The sequence below is a fragment of the Musca autumnalis genome, unplaced genomic scaffold, assembly GCF_047663935.1.
Source record: "Musca autumnalis isolate F117 unplaced genomic scaffold, ASM4766393v1 scaffold_2, whole genome shotgun sequence".
Classification (NCBI taxonomy): Eukaryota; Metazoa; Arthropoda; class Insecta; order Diptera; family Muscidae; genus Musca; species Musca autumnalis.
The window spans coordinates 263,568,867-263,586,673 of record NW_027411755.1 but is presented as its reverse complement, the minus strand read 5'-3'; the positions used below and the strand labels follow the sequence as shown (position 1 = coordinate 263,586,673).

The following is a 17,807-nucleotide window of genomic DNA, read 5'->3' as shown; positions in this document are numbered from 1 at the left end:
CATTCAACTTTTTAAGTCTTGTCTTCGGAGATTTTTCTGTTTGATACTAGTTTCTCAATTGAGGATATGCTTTTTATTTCATCTGTCGTCATCTTTACCAAGTGACATGGTTCCCTTTTTGCCGTGAGGATTACACGATCCCATTTATCAGGCGTAAAAATGCCCTTATAAAATTTTTTCCTTTTCAATGAGACCAAAATCTTGATCGCATGGTAGGCATGAATGGCCAGACACTAAAAATTTGTGGTCTATCCGTTCCACTGAGTAGGTCGAATTATTGACTATGAATGTGCACATAGTGTTCATTCTTATGTTACGGTTTTGGCCACCACATTGATCGCGATACATTATTAACTTCTTACATTCAACATTGACGCCAGGGCGTAAGTCAACTTTATTACATAACCTTTGGTTTTTACTTACAAAATTTTCTCGAAAATTTATTTTAATATTATTTTTCAAATATAATCCTGACTAAAACGTAACATGCCTAACCCACACGTATTTTTTTCCAGTATTCGATTTTGTCTATGTGGCTTAGGCCATTTTGGCGTCCACATTTTTTCAAACTTTCAGTAAAGGAAAAACGGTTTTCGAAATGTAGAATAACATAGGGTTAATCTATGCAATTGGGAATTTTTTTAGTATGTATTACAAAAGGTTCCGGTTCGTCCAGCATAGTCAGTTTAATTTTTTTGAAAATGTGGGTTAGGCCGTTTTTGCGCTGAGCGCCTCATATGGAGAAATGATCAAATTACATTTGAAGTCTTGGTTTTTTCTGTCATTGCATTATTAGTAAAAACTTAAATAGCCCCATTTATGGTATTCTCACCACATTACTTAACATCCTTACTTTTTTGGTTACATGGTTAAGGCGGCGCTTAAATCATTCCTTTAAAAGGAAACAATTGTATGGGACAAATATAAAAACTTTATAAACAATTTAACATGACCACTTCATAATGATTGAATCCAAACAAACATGTATGTCTAGTATTTATAAAATCTACAAAAAAATTAAACGTGTTCTGGATTTCAAATTCGATTTTTGAATCATTCGTCAGTGCGACACAGTCTTGCAATAAGTTTGTATCACAATGAAATATTTTCCCAATGGAGCATTGGTCCATAAACATGTCTTAAATGTTGTTATTATTATATAATTTTGTTATGTCATAATTTAATACCAACTGCTAATGGCAGCTATTGTCATCGGTACCATTCCAAAGCTGAATCTCAAAGTATTCAATCATTCTTAAGGTGTGTTTTCAAATATTATTTTGACTGTCCTCCATTGTTTCAATCACAACGTTTGGACATTATATTATTGTTGCAATTCCTAATTATGATACACATGTCTTTGATACGTATTGGCTTAGCCATCTCGACCTTGAGTTGAATAGTACGAGAAATAGAAAAGTAAATAAGGTGTGGCCGCTAAGACGTTAAATAAATAGTGTATTTTGAACAAAGGGAGATTAAACCGTGGATAACCATTAATCTTATTTTCAATGAGAGTAACCTGCTGAAATTAATTAGCAGCACTCATCATTCAATTCATCAAAGTTTATCGAATATACGTATGAATGAATATCGGACATTAATACAATTGCTGTTAGTTATAGTTATAAGTAAGTTTTTTGGTCCGTACACGAAGGGGCAAGAATCTACAAGTTTTCACAATGATATCAGTTTTCCTTTATGAATTTGAAAACTTACACATAGTTGATAGTTGCGTTTTAATATATAAAAATAAAATAAATATGAAAACCGTACTCACATGTACATGTTGGAATTCCCGCCTTTGTAGGAACAAAATGAATTCTCTCCCAGCTGGCGGAAAAATCTATTTTTTTTTAAATTGTAAATTTGTTGCACGTTGCCCACCTTCGGCCGGGATTTTAAGTCTTTCTACAGAACAGAACAGAAATTCCTTTTAAATTTTAATTTTTTTTTCAAGTAGCAGGCCCTTACAAAAGTGAATTTTGGAAACTTCAAAGGCCCATACCTCGGGAAATATGGAATCCCCCACACGAACTAAGATTTGTCTTTGGCATTTTTTTGTGTTGTGTTGTTGTTTTTATTGGGGGTTGGTTGAACCTTAATTTAAAATATTTTTAACAATAGTCTTTTTGTTGCTTAATTTTTGTTATTTTGGAAAACTTTCATTGATTTGGTTTTGGCTTAGATTTCTCTTAATATCGTAAAAAGTAATGTAGATTGCTTTGGTCCTATCAAATTGTAAAGAGGTACTTGGGTGGGAGTTGTGGGTGGTTTTTCCTTTTTTGATTTTGAAGAATAAATTAGTTTGATTGCATTTTTGTTTTTAGTTTGTTTTTGTTGTGTTGAATAAATCCAGTGGTATGACAACGACTTATCGTTGCTGGGTTCCTTTCAATTTCATCGGGTATTACATAGTCATAATATTTGGTATAATTATAATTAATGTTGCGTGTGGCTGGAGAGATTTATTTTTTACGACGATGTGTTGTGCGCCTAGCAGCCGGTAAACGAAAAAGAAACCGGATACACATTAGACGACCGGTTCATAGGCAAAATTAGCAACAATTTGCAAATAGTGAAATAGAAAATACGACACTGGTAGGGGCTATAGCGATCTATAGGGTAGTTAAAGTAAATTCGATAAATGTGGAAAAGGGAAAAACTTGTTGCTGGTAGCGGACATAAAAGCCATAACGGGACGAAAATCGGCTTAGAAGATATTGATGTGAGTGATAAAGAAGCCATTTTTAAATTATCTAAAATCTCCCGTTAAAACAGGGAAGTAAAAATGGAACGCCATTAAATTTTGATTTAATTGATTTTTATTTGCTAATTTGTTTGGTTTTGTGGTTTTTTATGCATGCGTTTTTGCGTATTACAAATCGTAAGTGAGGTTTTATTTATATGTAGAAATGTTTCGGTGTTGAATGTTGGTTTTTCCTTTATTATAAGGTAACTCCAAAACTTAGAAAACAACATCACCGACACAATACTGGCCCCTCCTATTATCTACAGGGAGAAGGTCAGCCGCTTTATTGGAAGATTGATCCAAAACCATCCAAAAGTTTGGAAAATACCCGGGATAGTCAGTAGTGACGAATGATGCAGTCTGGCCTGAATCCGTCAACTTTATGAAGTCCATCGAGTATTCTTGATCACGGTGTGTACAACAACAGCCAAAAAACCCTGAAAATAGAGGAAATACAAATTTGATAAGAACCAGGAAACAAAGTAAAGGGTTGAATGGATTGATTATCCCTACCATTTGTTTTTACATCCGTCCGCGAAATTGGTTGCACCTGCTTAAATGTACTAGAGCCTTCTGAAAGTAAAGAAAGAAAACAGTAAATTATTAAATTACCATAACTTCACAAAAGACTACAATATTTTATTATATAACGTTTAGTCTATGTGTAATTGTTAGTTGTTAGTGCTTTAGAAATTGAGAGATTTGAATTGTTAGGGTTTTTAACGGCAGGGTATCTGCGTGAGAGTAGGGTTATCTCCGTGGTACCACTACTAAGAGAGCTTTATTAGGAAGTGTAATATAGAATTAAAAGGCCAAAATAACTATACGTATAGAGTAAGTAGCCCGAGTAAGTGGCCCACTTAAAACAGTCTGGTGTTAGGAATTCAATATTGACTTTGTTTTTTTTTTAATGTTTCTAGTAGTAACATGCCAAATATGTTAATAAATCACATCTATGTTTGAATGTTTGTCATACAAATGTGATTTGTTAATTTTTCTTTGTGAGAGAGTGAACAGAGAGTGAGGTTACAGTTCGGTAGGTGTATGTGGTATTTGGGGCCCTTTTAATATTTATTAATGTGTTTATGGGCAAAAGGGCCAGGTGTGGGAACAAGACACCAAGTTACCTTGTCATGGTTGTATGTCGTGTTTGTGTCGTTTTATTTTGTGTTTATGTTATTATTTTTTTTCAAAAAGTTCTTCTTGGGTAGTAAGTAAGATAACCCTCGAAGGGAGAAAACGATTTGGTCTAACATCGCATTAATTCATACAGCCTCGAATTATGTCCGAATATCGACTATCCACAAATTTTAGAAAGAGTGCAGTTTAAGGACTCTTCTGGGATCGTTTTTTTATTTTTGGCAATATGTTTTGCTTGTATGCGGCCCTACATAAGGCGGTACAATTTTTTGGCGGGCAATTCCATATTCTTTGGAATTGGCCCAAAAACTCAAAAAACCCTATAGACGTCAGAAGTACTGCGTTTTCTTCTTCTTTTCTTCAGGTCCTAGGCTGTGGTATACCCTCACTGTCGGCACAGCTGACCGATACTTTCTTACATGTCTTTAGATTAGTTAGCCTTGAGAAAACTGATGTGAGTGAAAAATGGTCTCAAACCCTATAATAATTTTTCTTCTACGAAATGAGCTTTCCCTTGTGATGCCCAAGGGTTGTGGTGCACACTTCCATGAGGTCGTACTGAATTGTGAAGTAATTAAGTTCTGTTCGGAGTCGCTTTCGATTATTTTTCCCGACTCAGGCTCCGACTTAAGCAAAATTGTCCAACTCCGAAACATGGTCTAGAATATACAAGGACCTTCCAAGTCAACACCACCTTTTCCAGTCCTAACTTTTTTATGGTCCCGCCTCGTTACACATTCCATGCTAAAATTAATGTGAATACATTTATTACACATGGGAGAACAAATTGTTGCAATCTACACGTGAACCATCTGCAGTTTTAAACACACCTTGAAAGAAAGTGAACTTATGTGGGTTGTTGGTATTGTTCGTGAAATAGGAAAAGAGGGGGTCGGACAGACATTTGTTAAGTGCACTTGTACATGCATTTCAAATAGGCGTTGGGGTTTTTGTTTCACAATTTACTATTTTGTACACACATACATATTCGCTTATGTATGCATACCCAAATGGACAATCCAATGTATTTGTGTGATTTTATGCTTGCCTTGCGAAGGAAATTCTTGATATTTTTCTTTAAATAATGAAAATTTTTAGATTTTAATGAAGGAAAATTTCATTATTTCAAATGCGAAAAATAAATATGTATACGTTTAGTCCCAATTTACATTAGGCGAGTTTACTTGCGGCAATTGTCAGTTTGTGGGTGAGAGAGGGTGTTGAGAGGCAAAGGGTTACCATATACCTCACCTCTCTCTCCATCAAACTGACAATTGCCGCAAGTAAACTCGCCTAATGTAAATTGGGACTTAGTTACAAGATTGAAATACGTAAATATGTCATATAATGAAATGAGGAGATTAGGATTTGGCATTAAGGGCATAAAGCTTATTTTAATTCATGTTATTGATATGCCTATTTTAGTAATTAGACCACGAAGAAAAGATAAGAACATTAATTTGGAAAATGTGCAAACATAGCAATAACATGAATTAAAATAAGCTTTATGTGAAACATACTAGCCGATTCCTCTAGAGAAAGTGAAACCTGCGATCTACATGAAAAGAAATAAAACCGGCATATATGCACTTAAATCATTCCATCTCGGAATATGAAACCACACCATATGTTCTTATTTAAAACCTTATGAAAATAAAGTACAAAAAGTGCGCTCATCGTTTTCACATTACCATGGCAGTTATTTGTAAATACATTCTAAGATATCACTTCAACAAATGTGCCCTATTTTAGATCCCTGAAAGAACAAAAAGATGTCAACTAAGCTATTTACAAAGAAGCTTGACAACAAATTGATGGCCACATAGATGGGTGCCTTCTCTCTTTTATTAGAAGCATTTTACTAGTGTCAGCATGACGATGACACTGTTTTTGTTTTCTTCTTGCCTAGCAAAGATAATGTCTTTCTTTTTCTCATGGCACCCCTTCCTCCTTGCTACAGTCGTAAGGCTTTGCTACGGAGGAATTATGCATTACACTACAGCCAAATGCAAGTGGTTGGTCTCATTCTTTTAGCACTAAAGCTTTGTTCCTTTACTTTTTTAATGGTAAAAGTGGTAAAAGAGAAAAGTGTCAAAATTGTTCAAAATTGCTCTCTCATGAACATTTTTACCAGAAAAGTAAAGGAACGGAAAAATGGTAAGTCTGGCAGCAATGTCAGAAAAAAACATAAAAAAATCAATTTTCGTCTTTTATTCCACAGTTTTTAATTTAGTGTTGTCAGTGTTCGACTTTTTCTTCGGTTTTTCGTCCATTTTGTGAAATAATCGTCAAAGAAAAGTCGAAAAATCAGTTCTGCCATTTTCTACCTGCAGAAATTTTGCTGGTAGCCTGTGGTAGAAGAGAAAGCCATTTTCGCTCTCTCTCCCCTCTCACTCTCTTAAAAATTGCTTCCAGTTTTGCCACTTTTCGGGGTTAAGGAACGCTTTGCAGGTTAAATATGGTAACAAATGGTTAAAATGGTAACCTCAGGTAAGTAAAGGAACACAGCTTAAAAGTGTGTAAATATTCCGACGTTTAGGGAATAAAAGACAGTTGATGAATTACAAGCCAAGATTAGGTTGGCACATCAACATATAGCCAGCAATCCATACAGCCTGATCCTCTTTCTTTATGGGGTTTACATGTATGTGAGAGTGTTTGTGCACATTGTAACTACAATTATGAAAACAAAATGCCACTGGTACCGCAATTGCAACGTGTCATGAGTAAGCTATCCTGACAGGATCCACTTAAGAAGTTAAAAACATGATGGCACACATATTCCGCTGAACATTGGTTACCAATTCTCAGGAAGCTGCTGTGTGCTGCCTCACAACCTCAAGGAACAAGAAAGGAATGATGGAACAATGTAATCTTGGTTGGTGGCTATGAGACCACGGATATACACCATATCCACCGCCACCAGCATCAACCAGAAGCACAACATCTTTGGAAAAAACCGTCTATTAATGTCAAAGTTAGCCATACAAGCGAAACGCCAAACAAACACTGCAAAGCACTTAACAACCAACCAGTCCACCATATTCAGTAGCATCCGAATATACATAATTCAGCGAAAGTATTTTTTGAAACAGTGGTTTGAAGTTGAGTGGAATTACATGTTTGGAATAATAGGAAATAATAATGTAATAATAATTGTTCCACAAACATCCAAAAAGGGACGAGGGAGACTTCTGTCATGTCAATGAGTGCACCACTGTTTATATTAGCCAAGTGATATTGGACCTATTGTTTATAGTCGAGTCCGAACGGCACATCTTACAACACCACTTGTAGAGATGTTTTTTGGCTAAAATACTCAGGAAATGTCACCAGCATTACTGTGGCGTATTTTTCCACCATGGAAAATTTCATGTTGCCTGGCCTAGGAAAACCGTTAGCAGAGGTAAACCGCAAATGAGAATTCTCCCACCCCCTACTCTGCCTTCTGGCAGGAAATGGCATTCTTGATAGCTTCGACCAGGTAAAAACGAAGATAATGACTTATGCTGATGATGCAAATTTGATAAGTGCTAAATTTTTACCAAGACTTTTAGCACTGATGTTGGAGGGAACTCGGTGAAAACGGAATTCGTACTATATCCCAGGAAGCGCAAACATTCCGCTTTCCAGCCGTCAGCTCTGGAAGGAGTTGTACTAGAAATTTCCCTCAATGCCAAATACTTTGGTACATCCCCGGACCCCCTCATGAACTTGAAAATGATATCGAGAAGCGGGCGAAACAAAGTTCTTATTATACCCTCAGCCTTTAGGCTGATACGATCAAAAATGTGCCTTATCGAAATAACGGTTTTAGACCCCAAGTATGTTTCGACGAAATTCGTTTCAGACGACTTGGGGTCGATTAATGTCCATGTTCGTCCGTCTGTCTGTCCGTTTGTCTGGCTGGTGCGCACGATAACTCTCGAACGGATCATGGTATGGTAATATTTTATCCAACCTTAGTTTAAGTTCGAAGTTGGGCCATATAATAAAGTTAAAAATTTCCTGTAAAATGATGTGAACGATAATTATCGAAAGAAGAAATTGGTTTAGTCCAAACTTCGCATATCGTATTATTCCTTCTCACAAAAATTCGGATAAAGTGAAGCTTAAGAGATCCTCTCGTTCTGAAATTATTTTCAGTAGGTTGTCCTTGCGTCTCCCCTTAGGATAGTAAAATTTTTTTCTTGTGCAAGTCCATACTTCCTGAGCTATTGGCCTATAAGCTCCAAGAAACCCCGACGGCACCAACCAACGGAACATTTTTTTTCTGGAGTAAGTCAATACTTCCTGAGATAATGACCCAAAACCTCCAAGACCCTGCACATACCAAAATGGCTATTGTGCAAGATAACTCTAAAACTAATTTAATATTTCTAGTCATTTATGAAGAAGTTTGGTTATTAAATTTTTTTGGTTTGGTTTGGTCAGTGATTTGGTATAGCCCTACATTACGGTACCTACAGATGTTATAGCAAACACTTGGTACGAAATCAATATATTTTATATACGCCATAATTATTGAGCTTTGTTTGGTTTTGTTGTTTTTTAGCGGCTGAGGGTATATCTCCGTCAGCACAGTTGCATGATACTTTCTTACTTGTTGCACTTTATCCATTGGCAAAAGTTGGGGACTCAAACCACAAGCCATACACTGATAACCGTGGTTCTGCCCATCCTAACCTATGTTGGACTTGTCTTAGCAACTGCCTATTCTATTTAGAACGCGAACCTACCGACCATTTTCGTTAAATGGTGAAATTATAGACATTTTATATTAATCGATTTTTGTCGGTATCGGAAAATGATTTACAGAATCGCACTACTGGCTGCCATGAATGTAATCCTGGATCTCCAATCTTTGGATAACCTGGTCCTTCTTATACCCTCCACCATAGTATGGAGGGTATATTACGTTTGTTTTTCAGTTTGTTATGCATTGAAATAATCATTTGCGACCCTATAAAGTATATACATATATTCTTGATCAGGGTAAAATTCTGAGTTGATCTGTGCATGCCCGTCCGTCTGTGGTAATCACTCTAGCATCCACAAAAATGGAGATAAGAAACTAAAATTTTGGGAATATGAGTCTTTTGTTTGCAAGCAGGTCAAGGTTGATGATGGGCTATATCGGTCCACGTTATGGTATAGCCCCCATATAACGGTACCGCCCGATTTCAGGTTTGAACCAAATTATCTCTATTTTGACATTTAAGGTTCCTAGTGATCAGCAAACTTATGTTCCAAAACTTAAGGGCGTAGGTCCGTGTTTTGATATAGCTCCCATATAACAGTACCTCCCTATTTTGGGTATTTTGAGGATTTAAACTATAATTTTTAACTGAACAAGCTGTGGTCGCGAAACTTCTTCTCTAAAATTAGTCAACATATGTCCATGTTTTGATATAGCTCCCATATAACGGTACCTCCATATTTTCGGTATTTTGGGGGTTTAAGCTACAAGTTGACATTTGAGGCTCTCTGTTGTCACAAAACTTCTCCACCAAAAATCGATCTAGCTCCCATATAACGGTACATCCCGATTTTCGGTATTTTGAGGATTTTAGCTACAACTTTTAACCGAACTAGCTGTAAATTGACATTTGAGCTTCACAGTGGTCACGAAACTTTTTCACTAAAAGTAGTCAACATAGGGCGATGTTTTGGTATAGCCCATATTTTTTTAGCTAAAACTTTTAACTGAACTAGCTGTAGTTTGACATTTGAGGTTCCCAGTGGTCTCGAAACTTCTTTACTAAAAATCGTGAACATCGGTCCATGTTTTGGTATAGCTCCCACATAACGGTACCTCCCGATTTTCGCTATTTTTCTTAGCTACAATTTTTAACCGAATTAGCTATAATTTGACATTTGAGGCTCTCTGTGGTCACGAACTTCTCCACTAAAAATTGAACTAGCTCCCATATGACGGTACTTCCCGATTTTCGGCTTCAAAATGCTTCAGCTAAAATGTTTGACCGAACTAGCTGTAATTTTACATTTAAGGTTCCCTGTGGTAACGAAACTTCTCCACCAAAATTCGAACTAGCGGTAATCTGACATTTGAAGTTTTCTGTAGTAACGAAACTTCTTTACTAAAAATCGTCAACATAGGTCCATGTTCTGGTATAGCTCCCATTTAAGAGTACCCCAAATTTCCGGTATGTTGAGGGTCTTAGCTACTTTGTTTGATGGCACTACCCGTTATTTAACTGTTGAAGTTCCCTGCAGTTATAAAACATTTTAAAGATGGGTCCACACTTTGATATAGCCCCGTAGGTGGTACATGGCTGAACATATTTTTTTAGATTAGATTGGATAATATAGACTTTTAGGGCACCCGTCTTTGAAAAATGTTTCCAACTAAAATTTTTAAAGGAAACTACTTATTCCATTTTAATTAAGACTATTTTATGGTGGAAGGTATAAAAAGTTCGCCGGTGGCAAAAATACACCTCAGTGTAATGATGGAGGAACTTTACATTTCATAAATTTTTTTATGAAAGCACATTTTTTACAACACCGCTGCATCACAATTTAAACTACACCTGCTGCGGATGCGGGAGGACAACATATTGCAACTAGCTAGCTTCCAGAAACCCAGTATATAACATTGGAGTTTATTTACATTTGCTGACACAACATGTGAGTGAGCTAATTTCAAAACTTTTTGTTAAGCTGAGCAGATCATAAACCATCTTCTCTGTGTGCTGGAATACAAATCCTTAGCAGCTGAAAGTTCAAACATCCAACCAACAACTCCCCAAGTTGTCTTAACTCTGGCATTTCGTTTGACACCAAAGCACAAGTGTCAATATCTAGGTATGTGGCGATGGCCTTACCATTATCTGTGAAAGGGAAAAGAAAGAACAGACTGACAGGTGCTGCTCTAAGAGAGGAGCAGAACCCAGCAAACAACTACTTTCCGCATGCTGCATGTAATTTTCGTTTCATTAATAACACAGAGAAAATCTTTATGATTTTGCCAAAGATTAATTTATGACTATAGAAAAAGGATTGCTGTTGCCGGTGCAAGACAGGCAGATGGACAGACAGACATAGCCACAGCACTGACTGCTTAAGCTTTGCAAATTTAAACAACTTAAAATCGATGTGTTCGACATTTGTTTTGCAAGAGCGGCAAGAGGGACACATGAAGGGAAGGCCTGTGATGCAAGCGACGAGCGTAGGAAAACCACTTTCACCCCAAAAAAAAGCAACAAAGAAAAAAAAATAACTGTGTTATGCGATGGAGGCATGCCACATGCCAACAATATTACCAACGAACCCAGCTATTACCATTCAGTCAGCCTAAATGTGTGGCATGTAAACAAACTACGGCAATGTGTTGACTTTTCTCAAAGATCGATAATTAAATCCTTCAAGCCGAACTAAGCCAAACAAACAAAAAATCCACTCCCCCCGTCAACTAATCACTCCAGCAGATCTGGTAACAAATGAAAGAAATAGCTGCCGGCCAATATCCAGAGCAAAGACCAAAACCCAGAAAAAAGAAATGTCCAGCCTTAGAGAAAATGCTGAGCGCCATGGTAAACGACGGCGGCGGCTTAAGCGCGGCATTAGCATTTCACTGCTGCCGATTATTATGCTGTGTGCAACAAAATTCGTTTTTGGTTTTATTACGTTGGCGCTTATGAATTACGTGTTACGTTACACTTTTTGTCACATAAAAATCAAACAACCAGCAGAGAGGGAGGCACTGTCATAATCTCTGGCAAATGTCACAAGAGGCCGTGCACGTTTATAAATTAGCATATAAATGGTATCGGCATTACGCATTATGAACTAGCGGATCCCAATGAAACGTGGACATTCATAATTGAATGGTATCAAACATTTACATCGATGGCAACAGATGGCGTTGTTGCTTACCTTAGCATTTAAGCAGAAGAAAGGTAAACAGCAAGGGGTTGCCTGGTTGTTTACTGCGCCACAACATTTACCGCAATTACAAAACACCTTTTGGCTAAGCATGCATGCTGGATGTTTGCTTGGCCTGGTAATGTGAGTAGTTAACGACCACAAGTTCAATACCACCCACATGTGAATTTGCTAACAAGCCAAGCAGAGCCCAGAGGTTCAATGTAAAATTCCCCAGCCTGGGAACCTTGTTTGTGGCATCAATGCCAATCAATCACATGGAGGGACATTTTCTGTGTGTGCCTTTCGTCTTTCACATAACCAGGCCAATTAAATTTAATCCAACTATTTCCAGGTCAAGCACCTAACCTCACACACACCAACACACACAATGTAAACACGAAACGATGAAGGGCAAATACCCTTTCGATGCAGTTCTTGCTGTTTAAAGGACGTGACGAATCAAAGTTTTCGCTTCAAGGATCTACATTACGTTGGCATTTGAAGTGAGCTAAAAATTATAAAGTATTGTAGTGCTTAACTTTTGGATATGACTGGCGTATATTTAATCATGCTTGCATTCAAACGAATTTCATGTACAAACTTGCACATGTGCTTTTAGTTTGTGATCAAGGTTTTGACAAACATTTTCCAATTGATTTTCTGTTATTTGAGGTTTTATACCCTACACCATATTGTGGTAAGGGGAGAAAACAGACTGCCAAATTATATTGAAATCGGTTCAGATTTGGGTATATCTTCCAAATATATTTACGTTCGGCCGATATGAGGTATTTGACACACCAAACACGCAAATTCTTTGCAAGTTTAATTGAATCTGGAGGTTTTCGGAAATTTCGGATTTGAGGAATTTAACGCACAAATATAGGTCTGTCTAATTATTCCCTCACCCTTCAGGCTAACAAGGGTGTATACACATTGATACAACCAAAAATACCGAAATAACCGTTTTAGTCCCCAAGTATGTTTGGACAAAATTTGTTTCAGACAATTTGTTTCGATTTAGCCATGTCCGTCCGTCTGGCTGGCTGGTGCGACGATATCTCTCGAACGGATCAATCGATTTGAGTCAAATTTTGCACTTCGTAATACTTTGCCCGAACTTAGTTCAACTTCGGGTACCTCCCCCACAAAAGTTCAAACATTTCTGTAATATTATGTGAATCATAACTATCGAAGGGAACAATCGGTTTGGTCCAAACTTGGCACATATGGAGTATATGGGTCCACTCTTTCCGCACAAAATTCGGAAAAAGTGAAATTTAAGAGCTTATCTCGGATTGTTTTGAATTTGTTCAGCAGATTGTTCTTGCTGCCCCCTTTATAACGGTACAATTGTTGTCAGGCGCAAGTCCATACTTGCTGAGGTAATGGCTTAAAAGCTCCAAGAAACCCGGACGGCACCAAATAAAATGGAAAATCTGCAAGGTAACCCTCGCAGGGAGTTTCTGATTAGTCCAATCATTGCACATTGTATTATTTAATCTAGTCATGTATCAGGTTAGAAAATGGACAATATCGGTCGGATACCTCCTACACAAAATCTCCTAAAAGCCTACCGGCACCAACTAAACTGGGTAGTATGTAAGATAACCCTCAAAGGGACAAACCGATTTGGTCCAACGTTGTACATCGTATTATTTCTTACAGCATAGAATTATGTCTGTATATTGACTACATCGGACCACTCTATCGGGTACCTCCGATACAAAGTTTGGAAAGAGTGTAGTTTATCGATTTTATTTTTTTGGCAACGTGTCGAGTATACGGTCCTAGTTACATGGTACAATTTTTCCGTTGGCAAGTCTATACTTCCTCAGAATTGACAAAAACTCAAAAACAAGTATAGGTCCGAGGCTGAGGGTATATCTCTGTCGGCACAGCTGACTGATACTTTCTTACTTGTTTTATTTCATAAGCAATCATTGTTTGATATTTGATTATAAATACTTTTTTAAAAATACCACAATATTTATTCTATGATTTTCCAATAATTTTTTTTCAGGCATTTGCTACACCAAACCGTTATTTGCATATCTTTTGTAATATTTATCAAACAGAATTTTCTTGAATTGTATCTCTAGTTTACAACTCAAATATAAGTAGCTTTTCAAAATCCAATCAATGCTGGAAAATATATTTTTGTTATCGCTACAACGAGATGGATTTTCTTTGTCAACGGAGAAAAATACTAAAATTTTATTGAATAGAATATCCCTCCATTTGAATTCGTTGCATGATATTTTTGTTGGGATAATAATCTTCTAACGCTAATCCTTTAAAAATTCGCAAATTTAGCTTTATTCATCAGTCATCTCCCCCGCCCTCCTTTACAAATACTCTTCAACTTTTCATAAAGGCAGCTGAAATGAAATTTCATTAAATTGGGTTTCCTTTTTGTTGTTGAACACTCTCAAAAATAAAAGCGAGTTGGATATCCAAACAATGCACACAAAATCGAGCAACATCCCCACCAAAAAATGCCTCAGGTGTTGCTGCAAGTATAATAAATGCAACAAATATTTGCGTGCCGACACAAACATATTAAAGACCACAAATCCTTTGGCGCTGCGTGGGAACAAAACATAAACCAGGAGGGACACACACACAGCTAGCTATATTGTCAAATGGGATGAATGGAAACAACGAATGAATGAATGAAATGCCAACGTGAAAGCCAGACAACAATCCAATAATCGAAATCAAACAAATTTCAACCATGCCAGACAATTGTTACACAATCAAATATCGTACAACTTGAGATGCTGAATTTGCGTTCGTTGGCCGATGCCTTTCGTTGCCATCAATAAGTAAATGAATAACAAATGAATGAATGAATGACTGAAAAAAAATATCACATTTTCACAGGAAAGAAAGAGGCATGAATTTTATTAAAGCCCATTCACAATGAAAATTTTTCGGGAAATTTGTCTGCCTGCCTGCAGGTGTAATAGACCCACAACCACCAACCACAATGTATTACATCACACCCTCATCATCTGTATCATATAGATGAATGAATGGATTTTGGCCTTGCATTTGCCAGTTTATTCAGAGAAAATCTCCAAATATGAAGTATGGGACAGTATGGGGTTACATACCAACGTTAATTGTAGGTATGCATGTAAATTTCAATTGGTTGAAGATTTTTCGTTACCGTCAAATTAAATTCAGTTAGTGCATTCTGCCGCATATTATTTTTGCATCCTTCCTAGAATTTTCAACACAATAATCTACAAAATGTGAACAGTATTTGAAAGGGGACATGGTAAACAGTGGGAACTGTTTTGAGCACACAACAATGATGTTGATGGTTTTACAATTTTTGATATAGATTCGAGTTTTGGAAACGTATAAAAAGAAAATAGTATTACCAATGATTATAGCAATATTACAGACATATCGCTCATTTACTCTAAGAGTGGCATAACTCAAAAAAGAGTTTTCTGAGTTAGCAATTTCTATTTTTCTACGACATCTATTTTATCTTGTGTCCAATGTTCATGTTGATATCTCTAAAACTTTACGAGTAACAACTCATTTACTACGAGTTTAGCATAATCCAACAAAAAGGTTTTTTGAGCTGCACGGAAATTTAGCACTTCTATCTGCCTAGCCGTTTGCAAAATATGGTCCAAGTATTTATTTTATTTCTTTGTGTAATAATCTTTCTAAGTAGGGAATTCAAATTTCAATCGCCAACTTAAAACGCGTTTTTCTCGAAACTATATTTTTTGAGATGTGTCACACTTTGAGTAAATGAGCGAAATGTGTAAGTAGATAGGCTGACCACTATGTGGTGGTATCTAAAACAATACAAGGACTGTTAACATGCTACAAATTGGTTTTAATATAAGGGTCCCAAAGGTATTTATCCTAGATGTGTTGTGGAATTAAATACACCATCAGTCTTATGGCTAACGAGGATATTCGAGTATAAATCAGCAATGTGCTCATACTTAGAGCAGAAGAGCGTAAATTTCAATTAATATGTGTGGTGTGCGCCTTTTAAATGTTTAAATGCACGGAAGAATAAGAAGAGTATTTTGTTTTGCCATTCACTAAAACAGCTGTTTGGTGTGATGTCAGTAGGTTGAGAGAATGCCAATAAGGGGGAGAAAAAGAATGGAAAATGGGTGAAATTTCCTGTAAGAAAATTATAGGAAAATCTGTCCGTTATACATTACCCATGAACATAATTGGACGGTTGGCTACCAGAGAGGAAAAGAAAACACATTGGAATTTTAATCTTTGATGTTCTGTGAACTTTTATTGAAAATAAAAAATATACAAACATTCAACACTACAACTAATTTAACAAAAACTACATTACCTGAAAAGAGAACTAAAAATTCAAATCCTTAAATAAAAGTGATTAAACTATAGAATTAGTAATGAAATCTGAAAGCGAAAAGAACATTAACACAAGTTATGAAACAAGAATAAAATTGAAAAAGTACTAAATTGAAGTTAACAAAAATTAAAATATAACAAAATATAAACACGCCAACCAAAAGTCAAATTTAAGTAAAATAAACTATAAAGATTGTCAGCCGATACCTTCCTGGAGCCATACTCATCGCGCATCCAATCCAACGAGGGAAACGCAGTGTCGATGCATGACCAGACCGCCATGCTTTGGTATTCTTGCCAGACCTACGATACATTAAACTTGGACAGACAAACGGACGACGTCTCAAATAATTAGATTCTCGGTAGTTGGTATGAAAAAAGTAGAGAAGTAAAACATGTATTAGTAAAGAAGGAAACCATTGGGGAATTAGCATGTACTTACCTTATATTGGTTGATTGAGTTTGATCTAGGGTTTAGGGAGCTGTTTCCATATAGTTTTCGCCGTCGAATGTAGGCGTCCTCGTCTCCCTTTTGGGTTTTATTCTGAAAGTAAAAAGAAAAATGATGAGAAAAGGTATAAAACACGACATAAAAAATACATACATACATATGTATATTAAACATATACATACATTACTTAAACATGGAATATAAGAAAACTAAAAACTATAAAATTGAAGACTTAGCTTAGGATTACTTACTTTACCAACACTTACCTAACAACACTTAATACGCCTTGGGGAAGAAGCAATCGAATAGCCAACTTCTCTGGAAAGCTGCTAAATCTTCTCACGTCACATCCACATCCTGTTTACACCTGAAAAAGAAGTGGAAATATGATTAATTAGCAGATCGACATTCATTTTGATTTTTTCTTTTGCTAATTTGTAATTGCATTAACCTAATGAATATTTTATTTGTTTACTTTAATTGTCATTTAAGAATAACTTAAGTATAAAGAAACTAAATATTTTGTAAACGAGAATGGCTTTCAATAAAACCTTTTATAACGTGTATTGATATATTAATGATGTTTATAATGGTAATCTAACAAGATAAAAGGTAAGGAAATGCAGACGCAAGCAGGTGGAGAGAATTTGGGGTATTCCACAATACTTCGGAAGAGAAGGAATACCATGGTGGGATGATAAGTTCTCCGGCACGAACAACAACAATTTAGTGGTCCCGAGGACGGGACAAATGCATTGAAATTCATGCACACTTGCTCGAAGTAAGCCCACACTGACATTCGCTGGTATAAATGCTATGTTCTAGTACCTGCATTTTTCTTTTGATACTTTATGTCTATATCATTAATATAGGAAAACGATCTTGTTAACGAACTATGGAGAGCATAATTAACTCGACACTTTGTAATGTTGAACACATCTCACAGTGGATCCACTTGTATGGAGTACGTGTCCAAAAATATTTAGAGTGTAAAAATCAAGCCAATGCACCAGTTACAGCTTTGTGCTGCTGCGAAGAGTGTTTAAGAAACCACGAGCGTAACATTCTCCCCCCTTTCCCCTCTGGAGGGGGTATACGGTTAGAATTGTTGTATGCTGTTAATACAAAATGACATGAACGAAGGTCCCGATTATCTTATGATGCAAAAACAGGCTAGGGTAAACAAAACAATCTCCAAAACAG

The 17,807-nt window shown here is 36.4% G+C and overlaps 1 protein-coding gene and 1 long non-coding RNA gene across 5 annotated transcripts in view; one reads left to right on the top strand and one right to left on the bottom strand.

The window, feature by feature from the left end:
• LOC141391989 (uncharacterized) overlaps positions 1 to 17,807 on the top strand; it is a 265,489-nt gene that overhangs the window by 7,751 nt on the left and 239,931 nt on the right. Inside the window, exon 3 of one of the 3 annotated variants that reach the window (XR_012409756.1) lies at positions 13,806 to 14,804. The exons of the other annotated variants lie outside the window; for them this stretch is intronic. This is a non-coding gene — a long non-coding RNA (uncharacterized lncRNA). Of the gene's footprint in view, positions 1 to 13,805; positions 14,805 to 17,807 lie in introns of those variants that run through there. 3 annotated transcript variants of the gene reach the window in all.
• Positions 16,043 to 17,807, bottom strand: part of LOC141391988 (uncharacterized) — a 281,949-nt gene continuing 280,184 nt past the window's right edge. The window contains exons 3-4 of one of the 2 annotated variants that reach the window (XR_012409754.1): positions 16,871 to 16,971; positions 16,043 to 16,697 (exon numbers count right to left, since the gene is read on the bottom strand). The gene's annotated coding sequence lies outside the window, so the exon portion shown is untranslated. Of the gene's footprint in view, positions 16,972 to 17,807 lie in introns of both variants that reach the window. The other variant, XM_073964815.1, reaches the window with a different exon arrangement.